The sequence below is a fragment of the Crinia signifera genome, chromosome 11, assembly GCF_055691185.1.
Source record: "Crinia signifera chromosome 11, ASM5569118v1, whole genome shotgun sequence".
NCBI lineage: Eukaryota > Metazoa > Chordata > Amphibia > Anura > Myobatrachidae > Crinia > Crinia signifera.
In genome coordinates this window covers 71,420,157-71,437,358 of record NC_139227.1, presented here as the reverse complement: position 1 = coordinate 71,437,358, position 17,202 = coordinate 71,420,157, and the positions used below count along the sequence as shown (strand labels likewise).

Here is a 17,202-nt window from a genome sequence, read left to right as displayed (position 1 = left end):
ACCCAATGCATTTCGATCTTAGTGCTGTCGAATCTATGATCCATATCCCAAATAAGTAATGTAACCAAACCACAATAACTTTCAATAAAACACAATCCAACACAGACATTCACTAAGAATCATGGGCCTATTTTCGTAAGGGATGAAGATTTTCAAAAATTGCCATTTTGCTTTTCTTGCTAATCTTTGCATGCCCGCATGTGCGAGTGCTAAAACTGTGGCCGCATTCAGAAAATGCGCCCGTAGTCTGAAGGCCAGCGGGGGGCATGTATCACTTTCAGGGCATTGACTCTGTGTTCTGGTGCACATTCCGGTGCACGCATGTTTGTCCGCATTGGTTGCGGGCAGGAATGGGGCAGCTGCATGATATCACACGCAGCCACTGTGACTGGAAACAAGGTGGCCTGGTGACTAGCTTTGCAGCTAGGCGGCACAGCCAGGGAGCTACCCTTAATATGAGAGCGCTTCGAAACCGGAGCAGATTACAGGAGCATGCATCATTAATGATATAGTGAGTACACAATAAAAGATGTGCATCATAATATATAGTTAGCGATATTGTTATCATACATAACATTGAAAATTTTCATAAAGAGGCCAATTCAGACCCGTTCGTAGCTGTTCCCGATCGTCCCAGATGGTCGGGGTTTGCGCATCACACTTGTCGAGCCGTTCACTCCAGGAGGGGTGGGAAAGGGGCGGAAACAGGGAAACGCCCATCACTATAGGGGCATGCCCAAAAAACGCTGCCCGTACCCCTGCAGATGTGTCGATGCCTGCTTGGGGCGGGCGGCTGGCGTCACATGACGTCAGCACCCACCCCAAATTTGGAGGACTGCATTCAAATAAAAAGAACTGACTTACTTTTCATTACGAATGGAAGAAAAATCATTCAATCAATCAATCATGCAATGGTCAACGACTATTGCATGTGAGTTACACATTGGCGCGGATAGGGGGCAGCATTTACCTGCTCGCCAGGCTGTGAATATACGCAGCTCAGCAAACAGGTCTGAATCAGGCCCAAAATGTGTACGCACCTTAAAATAAAATGGCGGATGTATGCTGGGAAGATATAAATCCCCGTATACAGATGCGAACTATATGTGTTATAATGGATACTGGGGCTCCTGATTGGTCTTCCCACTCCCATCACTATGAGCAGCCATGTACAAGGGAGCACAGAGATAACCCCAAGGCCTATCTAGAACCGCAGCTTTACAACTTGTAAAGAAAAAACCCACAATATATTTTATTAGCTACAGTACATGGAGTGTCACTTTAATACAAGGATTTGTTACCTGCAGCAGCTGAACATAGGAGATAAGACCTTACCAAATGTCAAATTCGGGGCCATATGGGCAGAGATTTATAGGCAACTGCAAACCTTTGGCAAGGAATTTGTCTGCTGACCTCCTGCTCCCGTGAGGAGATGCTGTACTGATGTGCAAAACCTTTCTGTGAAATATGGTGCAATGGATACCATAAAACAGAGGAAGCTGACAGTGGAGTCTCTGCTACATCTCTAGACTGATTCAACAGAAGAAAATGGAATTTCTCTTTCTATGTCTATGGTTAAACGGAACATAACAATGAAAGGTTCGGTGTATGAAGCCTTAGGTATGGCATGCTCTAGTGAATCAGGTGGGTGCGTAGTTCACTGAGCAATGGACCAATAAAAACAAATGACTTAGATTTTATATATACATATATATATATATATATATATATATATTTATTCATTCACCATAGCACAAAGCAGAGGTGTCACTCTGAGATTTTTCAAAACAGAATAAGGCTTTATTCACCAACAGGCAATCCAACAATTGCTTCGAGCGTTAATGCTCTTCCTCAGGGACGTCCCTGAGGAAGAGCATTAATAATGCTCGAAACAATTGTCGGATTGCCTGTTGGTGAATAAAGCCTTATTCTGTTTTGAAAAATCTCAGAGTGACGCCTCTGCTTCGTGCTACGGTGAATGTGTTGGGTTCCTATACCCTAGGAAGGCACCGGAGTCATGTCTGCAAGTATATTGGGAAGTGCCGGTTTTGCTGCTTCTGTATATATATATATATAGAGAGAGAGAGAGAGAGAGAGAGAGAGAGAGAGAGAGAGAGAGAGAGAGAGAGAGAAAGAGAGAGAGCGCTTTGTAATATCCACCACCTTCAAATACAATTTGACACTGGTCCAGTAATTGTTACATTTATTAAAACATATGAAAATCAGACTTAAATTCCATTGATCAGTTCTTTCAAGATGGAACAAGACCAAACACGTTTCGTCATAAATGACTTCATCAGGGGGACTGATTCCAAACCATCAATTATAGGGTTAGGAATAATCAGTGGGGTTTTTTTTGTGTTTTCACTTTTAGTTATGTTCCTTTTAAATGGAAGTGCGATTATTTCAAGCAGGATCGAGGAAAAACAATGGATGTCAGATAAATTGTAGGCAAACCAGAACTAGCAGTCCAAATCATATGACTCCAGTGTCTGAGTACAGCGTATAGTCTCTTCTGATCTCTCAGCCAGTGATCCAAGGAGTCTGAAAAATTAGATGAATTGTCTGTTACTTCCCCCTCCTCAGATCATTGGCTTAGAGCTCTATGGAGTGATCAGTCAGCTCCACCCCCACTCCAATGCTCTGCCTCTCCTATCCTGCCCAGCAGCAGCTATTGAGTACAAAATAATATAATTCCACCACAGCGCTAAGAAGTGCCCATAAGTAACACACAAGAAGGAAATATTCAAAACAGTACTGTCCTTTTAATTAGGAACATTAAAGTCCCATGGAATGATTCCACGAAGGTCCTATAGCAAGGATCTGAAAAAGATAAGACTCCCCTTTCATAGAAGTGGGAGACCAGAATCACAAGCAATAGTGCAGATCATTTAAAACAAAATAAATTAATTTAATAAAATGCACTCACAAAAAGACAATTAAAACACTTAATGCATTTTGGATCCTCCTGATCCCTCCTCTGAAGCGTAATTGTGGCTCTGCTATTGTTTTTTTTTGCCACTATTGCCACTGCTGCCACACACTGGCTACACTTCTGGCTCTCTTATCTACATGCAGATATCCACAGGGGCACACAGCTGCAAGCATGGGCACTGCTGGGTCCTGGCACATCTGAGCTGTTGGAAACTTACAGATGAACCATGTAGTCAACCGGCGGACTGCAGTTAGACTCTGTGGAGCCATCCCGCAGTTATCAGGACTCTGAGTCTGTGAAGAACCTCTTGTAAGTAAGTGTAGCACGGAGAGGGGGGGCATCTGTGGGCAACATGAGGGGGGGGGGTTCGTGTCACAGTGTCTGTGGATGGAGTGAACAAGGGAGCACACAGTGTAGGATGTGGAGGTGGAACATGGGAAAATGTATTAATTAAACACCCACTGCATTCCTAATAATATGTTGACTCTTCCTGCAATCCTCTGCCTCTACATTACCCTATGACTCCTCCTAATCATCCTCTGCCAAGCCCCCTTTCATTCTCTGCCACCTTCTATCACCCATTACCTCTCCCTAGTCAACAATTGCTTCTGCCTAGTCACCATCTGCTATACATTGTCATACCCATGTCACTGCCCCCCTTTGCTTACTTCTGCCTTCCTATCCCTCCCCCTAATCACCCTCTATCTCAATCTGCCACTTCCTATCTCACTCTGCCACCCACAGTCTCTCCCTGCCACCCTCTGCATCTCCCTGCCAACCGCTTCCTTTACTGCGCTCCTGCTGCCACCCACAGCCTCTCCCTATTATCCACAGCCTCCGCAGTCTCCCACTGTCACCCCCAAAGCATCACAGCGGGTATAAAATTAACATTTGCATGAATAAATGACAAAACACATGCATGGCAGGGACTTCAAAATGAGCTTGTACGTGAGATTGTGTAAGGAATGACGTCCTTCTTCTGCCTCTGCAATGCTGCCGTGAATGTGCGCTGTGCTGACCACACATGTGTGACAACCATTCTGCTGTAACTTTCCAGGGTCCCAGAGCAAAATAGTTTGAGAACCCCTATGTTCTTCAAATGCCTATAATAAAGTTATAGAAATAATGACACATCAGATACAAGAACTGTGTAGTTTCCTTCTGCAACTGCCCTGCATTAAAAATTGGTTTCTTGATCTTCTGCAGCCCATTCGTCTTCTTGGATTTTAATAATTCAGCTTCAATATATGTCTAACTACACCTCAGCTCTATGAGGTGAAGTACCACCTCTGACCACTAGAGGCCACTCGGCGGACCATATCACTCCACTGTGTGCTAAAAGATGTCATAAAAGCAAGTGAATGCAATTTTTGCAGGGACACTGAATATGGGGAGAGGGGGCGGTGGAGAGAGACTGAGATTAGAGGTAGGGACTGGGGGTGGGGTGGAGAGTTTTTGGCCTAAAAACTGTCAAAGCTCAAAGTAAATACTGTCACAGCTTAAAGTGAAAATACATTGCGGAGCCTTTATTTGGAAGGGCTTTTAACTATTGTTATTATAGTAGGTTATCTAGCGTTAAATGCCTGCATAGAAAGCGGCATCCCTATACATTGCTTATGTCTGTAACAGTCACTTTTTTAGACAACCACCAGGAAACAAGTATATGGCAGTAGACACTTCTGCCAGCGATGACGGAAGCTACAGTCTGAGGCTTAGTAGCGGGTATTACACGTGACAGGGAAATATTGTTTACAGGCCATGACAAATGTGCAGCTCAGCACTTAGTAAATATGCTCGCAGCAGGTGAGGTGTGACCTTTTGTGGCCATCTCTGGCTGTTCTGTAATTCCAACCAGCAGCTGAAACACGTCTGAGGATGAGGAACACGTCTCCCATATAAATATCACAAATAAACAGTTTTTTTTTTTTTTTTTTAACTTTTGTGTCAGCTCGTTAATCAATTCTGATAGATAGAGAAACATCACTACAGGGAAATTAATTACTGTGTGAGCTTTTCTGTTGACGAGGCTGTGACTTGTTTCATTTCACAACAAGCAGCAGAATGATAACAAGGGCTTGTGTTTTCCTCTGTCTGATCTTAAACACGTTTCTACTGTTAATGGTTTTCAGATCCGAGAAATAACTACTTGGGGAAAATTATAAGCTGCAATATCAATTTTGACACCAAACCACAGTCTGAATTGTCCTTGGAAACGGTTAAGGAATACACTCTATCACGACTTCATAAGATTATTCTGGATTTCCTTATGCTACTGTATATGCATTTTTCTTACATTAAAACTCCAATTCCATTTTTGCAAAGAAACTAAGGACAGAAATGACCCGGGCTTCCAGTAACAGCCTCAGGCCCAAGTATTAATGAGGAGTGGCCAAAATTGGGGAGGCGTGGCCTATCCCCCTTGAAAATAATGAAGAATACTTTGCCATTGATGCTTCCCAGGGACAGCTTGTGGCCACACAGAGGGATGGTGTCTCTCGTAGCAGCTGACCTTGGTCATGAGTCAGAGCCATGGTGGACACAGGTAAGTAGTACCCTTAAGCAAGAGGGATATATGAGTTCAGTAGACCCAGAGGCAGCCTACAGTGCATCTACAGTACATAGACTGTTGTTATAAAGAAGGAGCAGGGTGGGGGCTACTGAGAAAGGAGTGTTTTACTGAACTATAAAGATCAAAAACACACTGTTCGTTGCTTACTCTTCAAAGGAGTAGCTTCGTGCTAAGAGTGCTCTATTCTTCTTTTTCATGTAGGTCTCTTCCACAAAGATCATCTAAAACCTCAGAGTAAGATTATTTAGGTTTTTCTGCCTTACTGTTCCTTTTTTTAATTTACTCTAATGGGGCCTACACACAGGGCGATGGGAGCTTTGTGCTGAGTGATCTACTGTAGTTAGGGACAGATTGCTCAGCACACAGCGCTGCACCAGTGATGTGTGCTGAGCGATCTGTCACTGCCTGTGTTCTCAATAGAGGGAACATGGGCGATGACTAGATTTATACAGCATACAATATATACTGTATGTAGTCAAGCGATAGCGATGTGCGGGACTGTGCAATGCCATCGCCGGGGGCACAAAGCAATTTACGCTTAATTTTTAAACGATCTAGTCAGATCACTTAAAAAATAGGCAAAAAAAGCTACGTTTGTACTGTGTCCTTGTGCAGTTCTCAACTGTATCACTTTTTTACTTACCCATTGTCTTTTGTAACCTAAAGCTGGCCATACATCTACAGATCGATTGTCAGATCTGGCTGGTTGGAACAAAAACCTGGTAATATCTGAATGACAGTTTTTGGCAGTTTTCCAGCATTTCAAAGCAAATGGTCAACTGTCATTTGCTCTCATCCATTACCAGGATTTTGTTCCAACCAGCCAGATCTGACAATCGATCTGTAGATGTATGGCCAGCTTAACCCTGGAGATGTTTTCTCAATAATTTCTAAAAAATTATCAGCGTTATCTCTCTATAAGAGCAGAGGCTGGGTAACGGCTTGTAACAAACTAGTTTGCCACCCTGCACTTAGATACGCCAACCTCCTTTGTACGTTACGTGAAAATGTGCAATAAAATATTTTACAAAAAGAAAATTAGCAAATAAGAATTATGTCAATAACAGCAAATACTTAAAAATAATAACAAAGAAGTACAAAGAAATAAACAAACAGATTTAGGACAGTTTTTAAACAAAAAAAAAATTTATATAGAAATATAAAAAAATTATCATAGAACTGGAATATACTAAGATATTAAAGGAATTCAGCTTAGCTACAGGGGGTGCATACGCTTGCTATATTCTATATTTAACCCTAAAAACATCAAAAATATGATAGCTCCAACTGTTCTTTGGACAAAAAAAAAATACCGTCGAAATGCATATAAAATCTACTCATTAAAAGGCCATCACAATGACAGCTTCTGCAGTGTACTTTTACTTTGAACCTGACAGTTTTTACTTTCACTTCAAGCTGTGACTGTTTAGTCCACAAACTCTTCACCCCACCCCCGGTCCCTATCTGCTCCTACCTCCTTATACCTCTTCACAGCTCCCTCTCTGCATATCCAGCAAGTTTGAAACATATCAATGTCAATGTCAATATTGCTTTAATTTTCTGTTATGACATCTTTTAGCACACAAAGGAGTAATTTAGACTGTTGGGTGGCCAGTGGCGGTACTTCACTTCACAGAGGTGAGGAGTAGTTAGCCAACTGGGTGTCCTAGGCATGCCCACCAACAGGGGGTGTCTGTGAGGACAGAGAGGAGGGCCCTGATGTGGTCCTACAACTATTAACATGAAATAGCTCCTTACCAGCTATCTATCTGCACCTGATATCTGTCCCTGTGGTGTGTCCATCGGCTCTGCTGCAGCCAAACTCTGCTCTGGTCCCGGACAGCAAGGACTGCTGGGACATGTAGTTTTTTATTAAGTGTCTGGCAGCCAGGCACTTAAAAAAACTACATGTCCCAGCAGCCCTTGCTGTCCGGAACCAGAGCAGACCAGACTAATGGATGCCTGAAGAAATTCTCAGTAAGAGCTCTCTGAGCTGCTGCTCAGGAGGCGACAGGTGCATGGAGACGGTGCACTGCCTGTGCGGATGAGGGGAGAACGAGGACTCTGTAGCAAGGATCTCCCTGTCAGCCCCCACCACAGTTAGTACTTGTATTATGTGTTCTTGTTCAGGCTGATCTCTGTTGCTCCCGTCTATCTCTCCTTTTCCTCTCTCTCTTCTGTTTCCCACTCTTTGTCACACACTCACATACCTCCCAATTGTCCCGCTTATCGCATGAATATCCCGGTTTTTGGACGTTCCTGCGTCCCTCCGATGGCAGTGTCCTGCGTTGCGCAGGGGGGGGGGGCGTTGGGAGTCCCCCCTTGTTCCCTGTGAATAGATGCTGTGCGCATGCGCACAGAGTCTATTCATGCAGCCTGACGGTCTGAGGACCTAACCAGCAGCTCCCAGAGATGGTAGTCAAGCCTCCACAGCGGCGAAATTGGGGAATGGCCTCACGGCAATAGGCCATGCCCAATTTTCAAGAGGCCACACCCCAAAAAATGTAATCCGCGAAGACGGAGGCGCGCATAGCGTCCCTCCTCCCGGGTCATCAATGTTGGGAAGTATGCACTCACCAATTTTCCCTATTCATTCTCTCTCACCCTACCTCTTCCATTTCCACCTACTCCCTTCTCTCTCTTTCTTTTTCTCTCTCTCGCTCACTACACATGCATACATACACACACACACACACACACACACACACACACACACACACATATATATATATATATATATACAGGGGGGCCCTGCCTTTACATGTCTGAAGGACCCTCTGGGTGACATTGCAGCAGAGACTCTAGTGGATGGTACCATTCGATTGGCTACCCACATGGCTCTATACTCTATGTGGCGGTACCACTTGCATATCCCTAACTACGTTTCTGTACAATATCAAATAATCCTCAAAGGCTATAGAGTAAGATGGGATCCAAATTCTGTCTCCAAGGAATCTTTATCAAGTTAAAAACAAAAATGCAGTGCTAAAGAAGCAAAACAAAGGCAAAAAAGGCAATAATGCATATCTAATATGTAGTGAGCAGCTTAGGAGTATTTATTTCTATATAAATAAGTAAAACCAAGCAGTAACAGCAGGAGGCCAGGATGAGGAACTTTGGCAATATGGTTCGGATGGTTAGACTTTGAAGATTCTGTTAAGAATAAATTACTTTACAAAGCAAAAGGAATCTTATGCCACATTACATGATTATTATGAAGATGTGTTTAGTGTCATGCACGAGTCATAAACTATATACTATTTGTATACTCAATAAAGAATGAATTATAAAAAAGTAATGTTTTAAATATTATGTCCATAAAGCAAGAGAATTCTCTATTTTCGAATAAGAAAACATTTGATGTGTGGAGATGTAGTAACTGCAGTTTTCATATGTTGCATATACAGTATATCAGTAGGACAAAGTACAAAGTATTTTAAAAACAAAAGATTTAGGAGCACCTGTGCTATTTGAGGGCAAGATGAAAAGAAGTCCTTAGGTGATATGACAGCTCTGGGTAAACAGCACACTTGCCTACCCTCCCGGAATGGGCAGCACCCCCATCCCCGCTACAAATACCGGAATTTGTGACAAGGGGGCGGGACTAAAATGCTGCACCTCCCCCAATCTGCTGACCGGCGAATTGCTGCGTTTGACTGGTATGGATGTGGGGCTTGGTGATATCAGCCTCATCCTGCCCCAAGGAAAATAAGAAAAGTAGGCAAGTATGGTTACCGGTGAACTACAGTACATCTTCTATCACACATACACGCTAAACACAGTATGTCTCTCCCCTGCACAAGCTACATGAATTCTAGTTGAATTCAGGGTTGTCAAGACTTCAGGCAAGCACCAATTTCAAAGGGCATATAGTTTGGCATGTAGCTTAGTCTTTGTACAGATGGAGCCACAATCAGGACAGCAGGCCGGCGAGCTACCAGATGGGGACGCACGAGCAGCTCACCTGGAGCCGATCTAATGAGAGCGGCTCCCTCTGTATATTGCCATGGGGGCTAGGGTTATGCCTCCCTACATTTTCAGGACACTAAAGGATCTTTCTTCCCCACCCCACCATATTCTTGGTGACCCTGGTTGCATCAGCTGAGGTTTAAGCCACTTAACGTTATTTAGGAAGGATAAGTGTGGGAATCGTGACTACTTTAAAGCTAGGTATGAATTAGACGACAATGCAAACAATATATTGTCATCAGTGATTTCCCTTGAATTGGATGGAACTCCCTGACACATAATATAGTGCATACACAATGAACGATCTAACAAACAATATCATTCAATGGCCACATGCTGGCACCGATGATATAGTCAGAATTTTACTGGATGTACACATGACAGAGTGAGGTCATTAATGACACGCGGGAGTGCACATCGATAGTGAATAGTGTGTGCACACTAGACGATATGCACAAAAATATAGTTTATGAAATCGCTATTGTGCATATCATTAATGGTAATCGTCTAGTGTCTGCGCACCTTAAGCTAACAGGTGCAAAGAACATAATATGATATGTGAAGTGAGACGGGTAGCCCAGACAGTCTCAAGGTTGCTTAGATGTAACAGATATCAACAAGTAGCACAGGAGTCAACACTGCGTGTTTTAATCTGATAGAGGTACTATGTGCATGAGGGTAGAGAGAGCGTGCATGAGGGTAATGTGAATGTGCGTGAGGGTAGGGTGAACATGTGTGCCGGTAGTGAGGGCATGTGTGAGGGTACTGAGGGCATGTATGAGGGAAGAGTGAGCGTGCGTGAGGGTAGAGTAAGCGTGCGTGAGGGTAGAGTAAGCGTGCGTGAGGGTAGAGAGAGCATGCGTGAGGGTAGAGAGAGCATGCGTGAGGGTAGAGAGAGCATGCGTGAGGGTAGAGAGAGCATGTGTGAGGGTAGAGAGAGCGTGTGTGAGGGTAGAGTGAGCGTGTGTGAGGGTAGAGAGAGCATGTGTGAGGGTAGAGAGGGCATGTGTGAGGGTAGAGAGGGCATGTGCGAGGGTAGAGAGGGCATGTGTGAGGGTAGAGTGAGTATGTGTGAGGGTAGAGAGAGCATGTGTGAGGGTAGAGTGAGCGTGTGTGAGGGTAGAGTGAGCGTGTGTGAGGGTAGAGTGAGTATGTGTGAGGGTAGAGAGAGCATGTGTGAGGGTAGAGAGAGCATGTGTGAGGGTAGAGAGAGCGTGTGTGAGGGTAGAGTGAGCGTGTGTGAGGGTAGAGAGAGCATGTGTGAGGGTAGAGAGGGCATGTGTGAGGGTAGAGAGGGCATGTGTGAGGGTAGAGTGAGCATGTGTGAGGGTAGAGTGAGCATGTGTGAGGGTAGAGAGGGCATGTGTGAGGGTAGAGAGGGCATGTGAGAGGGCATGTGTGAGGGTAAAGAGGGCATGTGTGAGGGTAAACCACATTATGCCGGCATCTCTACTTGTTCCATGAAACAAGTTTATGGATGAGGTGCACTTGGTGCTTATGCAAGGTTAATGATTATCCATGACACTGAAATTTTCATACAAATTGCAACCATGTTTTTTTTTAGTTGTCGGGTATCTCCTGCTTGGTTACACAAGCCACTGGTAAATCTGTGGTTCTCAAATAACACACACACACACAACCCTACAAATGCTACAGAATTTACAGAGCAATCCCCACCTGTCCATATACTACCCTGTTGCCAAGTTGGGCTCTTCTGTTTCCTCACTAAGAACTGGCATATCCTCTTCTAATTACCTCTGCAGACTATTGCTAATTAGTTATTTATCCATGCTAAAGCTTTTCGGAAGACAAGCACATCAGTGCATTTCGTGATGAGTCATCGTGGGTGAAAAGTATCAATATAGTGATTTATTGTCCATGCACCTGCAGAAATAACTAATGTACAATGTTGGCACACAAGACATATTTTGCGTTTTCATTTTGCAGAACCACAAATCCCTTGGGGAAACCTTGGCCCTCTATAAAACCAATTTTGATAAGAACTGTGGTAACCCATTAAAAAATATGAATATATCAATGCTCTAGGTGCAAAGCAATTATGGAGTGCTCATGCATTTTTTACTGAAATACATATTAATAAATATAACATTAAGGAGCATAATCTAGACCCCTGTGTGTGTGTGGGGATTGTTCACAATTTATTGTGCATCCTTTTATTTGTCAATATCACCTGTTGAGATGACCTGACCAAAAGAGCAAGTCCGTATGAAGAGCAGCATCCTCAAAACCCTGATGTCTATAACCTCTAAAATCTTTTTATCCGAAAGGGGAAACCACAGCAGGGATATAAATCACAACCTTTCATCAGGTTAACTTGCCTGATGCTTTGCCTTCTAGGAAAAGGAACTCAGATGGAAAACGTTCTGATGTATTTCACCCTGCGAACATTATGATTAATGCAGCATTTCATGTTCAGAGAAGAAGACATAACCCAAATACTATTTCCATCCACCTCTGAGCAGCTGTATAATAATGATGTTAGAAGAATACACACTGATAATGGGAGCACAGTACTGTAAAATGATGCAAATTATCTTAATACCGGTAATAGGCATGGCAAGCTGTAAAATACGTACCCACACCAAGATAATGACTCAGGGTATGGAACATGAAAGATCCTTACAGCACATGGAGGAGAAGGCTGATGAGGTCAAATTTAAAAGCGTTCTTAATATAGAGGTTTGCAGGGGACAATGACAGCTAATTATGCGCCAACACAAGGTAGTAGGTCCTGTACGGTGCCAAATCCTCATTAGCTTTTAATAATTCTTACAATTAAGCTTCTTTACTTGAAAAATGTGCCATGTTGCTGCTTGTCAATATTATTTCTAATTATAAGGATCAAATTCTGTATTTCTTAACTTGTCAATACATCAGTAACAATTATCCCGCTTCAGTGCTAGATCTTTTCTTATTCCTTAGATTATTTCATGTTGTGTAAAATGAAATAGAAATTAAATTTGAAATCCAGTTAATAGAAATGAAAAGTAATAATTAAACCTTTATTTGCACCCTACTGTGATTCAATTATTATTCAGTATTTGCTGTTTTCACTATTTGAAGGGATTAAACAGCACAAGACCTAGCAATAATTACGAATAATGAGTAGTCCTCACATGCATTGTCATTTTGAAGGTGGTGTCAGGTGTTGCTTCAACAAATTTATCAGATGGATGCAAATAGTTCTAGATATAAGTATTTTCGAAGACTATAAAGTAGGTTGCTGATATCAGTTCTGTCATAGTCAAAGGGGGAAATATACAAAGAAGGCCGATTACGGGTTCTCCAGATACGTATTTTCCATTTGTATCTGCCGGTATTTGCCGGCTCCTCCCTCAGCCAATCAGGAACTTGTAGCAGTGTTGACACTTGCAGCTCCTCCCTAAGAATGAGGAAATTCCTGGTGATATCATTAACTGGCTCCTGCCTCAGCCAATAAAGAGTGGGCTCTGGGGGGGGAGCTCTGCTTCTGGTTGGCTATGCGCATCTCCATAGAAGCCCATGTTTAATTCAAGCCTTGTCCTTAATATCTATTTTAAAGTAATCATACAGAGGTGTCCTTATACATTATTGCTGTAGTCGCGCCAAATAGCCCCACTTAGCACCGCAGGTCCTGCTCAACTCTGTTAGCACCGAGCATCTTTTAGAGACTGTGGAGACTGGGCTGATCCATTTCATATGTGGCACTTATACTGTATATTTGTGCAGCTTTATTCTACACCAAATTTCATTACGTTACATATACTGAGTCTGATGCATAGAATATACAAGTATCCAATTATTTAGTAGTCTCCTAGTGGGTCCTAACTTTATCACATTCCAGCTATGGCTAGTATTCAATCCGTGCTGAATATTCCAACAGCCAGAAAATCCACACTTTTCGGCAATTTTGGGGGCGAATTTACATTCGACCTATTTAATCTAAGTGCCGTTTGTCAGCAAAATCGTCATGGTCAGAAAAAACGTGGATCAGCAAATTACTTGCCGATCCATGTGTTCTAGTAAAAAAAAAAAACGCATTCCCTGCAGATGCAGATTCAACTTCATCAAAGTAAAAGCTGTACAAAATTGCCCACAATGAATAGGTATGTCTGGATATTTGGGCTTGCCGAAAAATTCAGACAACATTGAATACCCCATGGGAAAATTTAAATGCTGTTGAATGGTGCAAATCACCATTGCCTTTTCACACCCTTCACCCGGCCAATTCGCACCCCAATTAGCTCAAAAGGTCACACTGTCCTATGGAGTGGTGAACACTGTTGTGTGAGATTCCACTGCCATAGTACGGTGGATGCCTCACATATCTGAGCCAACTGATTTGCTTTCAATTGAATTTGACCATGAGTAATTTATTGGGGGGGTATAAGGGTGCAAAAAAGAAACTGGGCACTAACAGTCACACATGCCAATAGTTCTTTACTTAAGGGTAATGGGCCCAATTTATGGACTCCAAAACTGGATGAAGCATTTTAAAATGAGTGACATTTTATGCATGCTTTGAAAATAATGAAGGGCAAATGGTAAATTCAGTGAATGTATCGCAGGTTATGCAGAGTTTTGCAGTTAGCATAAAAACACATGATGATGATGTTGATGAATAATAGAGAACTTTGTATAAGCAAAGGTGGATGGGAACTATGAGTGGCACTGTAACACCCATAGTGGTGAGATTAATACATCACTACACCTGTGTGGAAGCCGTTGGTCTCAATATACTTTGCAGTCTAGTTGCTCCCACACCTTTACAGTATGTTTCTGTGACAGACCACAAACCTCCACCTTTCTAATAATACTCTACATTTCCCCACTGAGACTAAACACAGACACCAAAACCTCCATCAAGCAGACAAATAACTCCTTATCATAATCCCAAGAATATCGCAAATATCCCCACCCCTCCCCCAGCGAAGCCAAGAAACACCTCAGAAATTGTTACACCCTCAGATAGCACCCACTCCTGTCCCTTTAACAGATGGGCGCTCACCTTAGACAAGTATTTGCAGCTCTGTGAACCTTCAAAGGTTGTTTGTGTGGGAGACAGAAGGGGACAGGACAATTACTCTTTCAAAACCAATGAACAGGCTGACAGGTGGCTTCACAGGTACGACAGCCTACTGGTAATCTTCACTGCAAGGTCTATGGCCTATCTGCCCCTATATATAAGCATAGGGAAGGACACCTCCTGCAAGGCACATACAATACTACATACCAGTATGCAAATTATTGTATGTGCAAACCATATGGAAGCATGTGCTGTACGCTCAGTTTCCATCTGACTCTGCATATGGCCTACTGTATGGTATTAAGATAACATGTCATTTGCAAGCCACAGTATATATTATGGGGACCATATAGGTTAAACTTGCTTTCTTCTTCTGCCTTCCCCCTGGCAAATCCATTAGGGAGGACCAGTTGGGAAGCATGGTGCCACTACACAGAATCGGCCGCATGGAATGATGAAGGATGCCATGCAGCGTTCCTCGGCTTGGCATTGTTAGCAATGTCTTTTGGTTGACCCTGCAGCAGATTCAATCAGAAGACATTGGTAAATGTTGTAACGATGTGCCTGGGAACAAAGTATCAGGCCAAGATCGCTCTAGCGTGTACCCATACTTAATGTGTTAGAGTTCTTATAGATGGGCCTAGTCAATCTGCTTCTTGTGGTTATTGCAGGAGTTCTCAAATGCCCCCAAAGACTCCAGGTTTTAGATAACCATGATATGCAGCAATTGACTTCATAACTACGTCCGTCAATTTGATTTAACATCTGTGCTGAAGCATGGATATACTTAAAACTTGAATGGTTAGGGTTCAAATTTGGGTTGGTACCAGTGTAACTACCATGGAACATGGGTAACCGTCCAGCTATTGGTCCAGCTGCAAATATTGTATGTCTCACTGGCCACTGACAATGTCAGGTTGTATTAGTATTCACTATAGAATACTTCTGGGTTTGAAATTGAAATTATTAGTACTACCAAAATAAAAAATAAATGAATAAGTGCTTGTGAATTACAATTGATTATCATATAAACCGACAGGACCACGATTACATTGCTCCTGAATATTTTTGTATAATCGCAACCTGCATGATGATGCCAAAGATTATTGTTACGTGACCTTTAGTTTACAACACATCCCACACCACCGACACCAAATATAATCCTTACAGGTGCCTACATTATTTTGTTGATTTTTTGTTACACATCGTTTTTGATTCTTTTGTATACAGATGGAGCAGTTCTCGTTAGAGCATGGGTCTTCAACCTGTGGCCATCCAGATGTTGTGAAACTACATGTTCCAACATGCATTGCCACATTTTTTCCTATGAGAGCATGCCAAAACTGTCAGGGCATGCTGGGACATGTAGTTCTACAACATCTGGAGGGCCACAGGTTGAAGACATGTGCGTTAGAGTATCCCGGCATGACTATCTCTATGTGCCACCCGCACCATACGTCACTTGCACGAGGCGCTCGCACACCCCATTCTCGTCAATGGGATGCGTTTGCGTGTCCCCATCCACCTGCCTGCCCTCCGCCAGCGCTCACCAGCTAGTGAAATCTTTTGCGCTGGTGGAATGACAGAGAGCGGCTCAATACAGTCCGTCTTTTTTTTTGTCTTTTACTAGTTCATTTTGATTTCTCTTAAATTTTTGAATGTCTAAAGAAAAGATTTCAGAAAAGAATGTAAAAAGTGAACCAATTTTCTAAATGTCCAAAAATAAACTAGATTAGGTAGAACAAAATGACGTACATTTTAATAGGACATATCCGCGATGTCTTGCTATGCAAAGTACCCTTTGTTCTGTTAGATATTATTTTCTAATTGCACCACTAAGTGGGAATTTAAGAAGTCATGGGGTTTGCGGCATGGAGTTTGCGGCATGGGGAAAAACTCAGGAGCTATTCCATTATTCTGCATATTCCTAGAGTGGTAAACCCTGAGAATGAGAGGAAAATTCTACCCTCGGAATCTAAGCGCACGGGGTTCCCGCGGCTAAATGGAATCTGGCAGTTTAGCAAAGATATTGTAGCGCTGTGTCAACAGATAACAGTAGGTTATCATAGTTATTAAATATTTATATTAAGATATAAGAATTATAAGGAATAATGCAACATAGTTTAAAAGGTCAATATTGAAAGGAGCCTATAAATATTTATAGAAAGCTTTATAATACAAGTAATGAATCTTTTGTTGCCTCGAAATATAATGAGGAACATACTTTTCTAAATAGCATAGGCTACATATAGATCAGCTCCAGATTGCTTTTTGTATGTAAATCCCCTTTAGCAAGGAGGAGTGAAGTGATTTCTCTTTGTGACAGTTCAGCTATCCTTTATGGAGTGTGATTGCATTTCTATCTGTGGGTAAAAAGCAGTGGAGAGGAACGGAAGAAGCCTGAAGATGTAATTAACTCCTCTCATAATTAATATTAGAAAAAGGTAAGCATATGGCGAACTTCGGGGGAAGACTTTGCCAGGTCTTGTATGAAGCCACAGGAGCAGAGAATTGTTACAGGGAGGGGGGCTCTGTAAAGAGAGATGGGAAAAATAATAGAAGACATAACAGGGGGGAACAAAATGAAAGCACAATGCAGTAAACCAAGGTCAAGGCAAACAGAAGAAAGCATCAGGTGTCAACTGCAGGGGACGTGGTGATGCAAACTGCGTGATCATGGTGCCTGCTGAGCGGTGCTGGGTT

At 42.6% G+C, this 17,202-nt stretch overlaps 1 long non-coding RNA gene across 1 annotated transcript in view; it reads left to right on the top strand.

Annotated features, from left to right (window-relative positions):
- Window positions 1-5,401: 5,401 nt before the first annotated feature.
- The window catches only part of LOC146045139 (uncharacterized), a 56,754-nt gene continuing 44,953 nt past the window's right edge, over window positions 5,402-17,202 (top strand). Inside the window, exon 1 of the long non-coding RNA XR_014465370.1 lies at window positions 5,402-5,477. This is a non-coding gene — a long non-coding RNA (uncharacterized LOC146045139). The remainder of the gene's footprint in view (window positions 5,478-17,202) is intronic.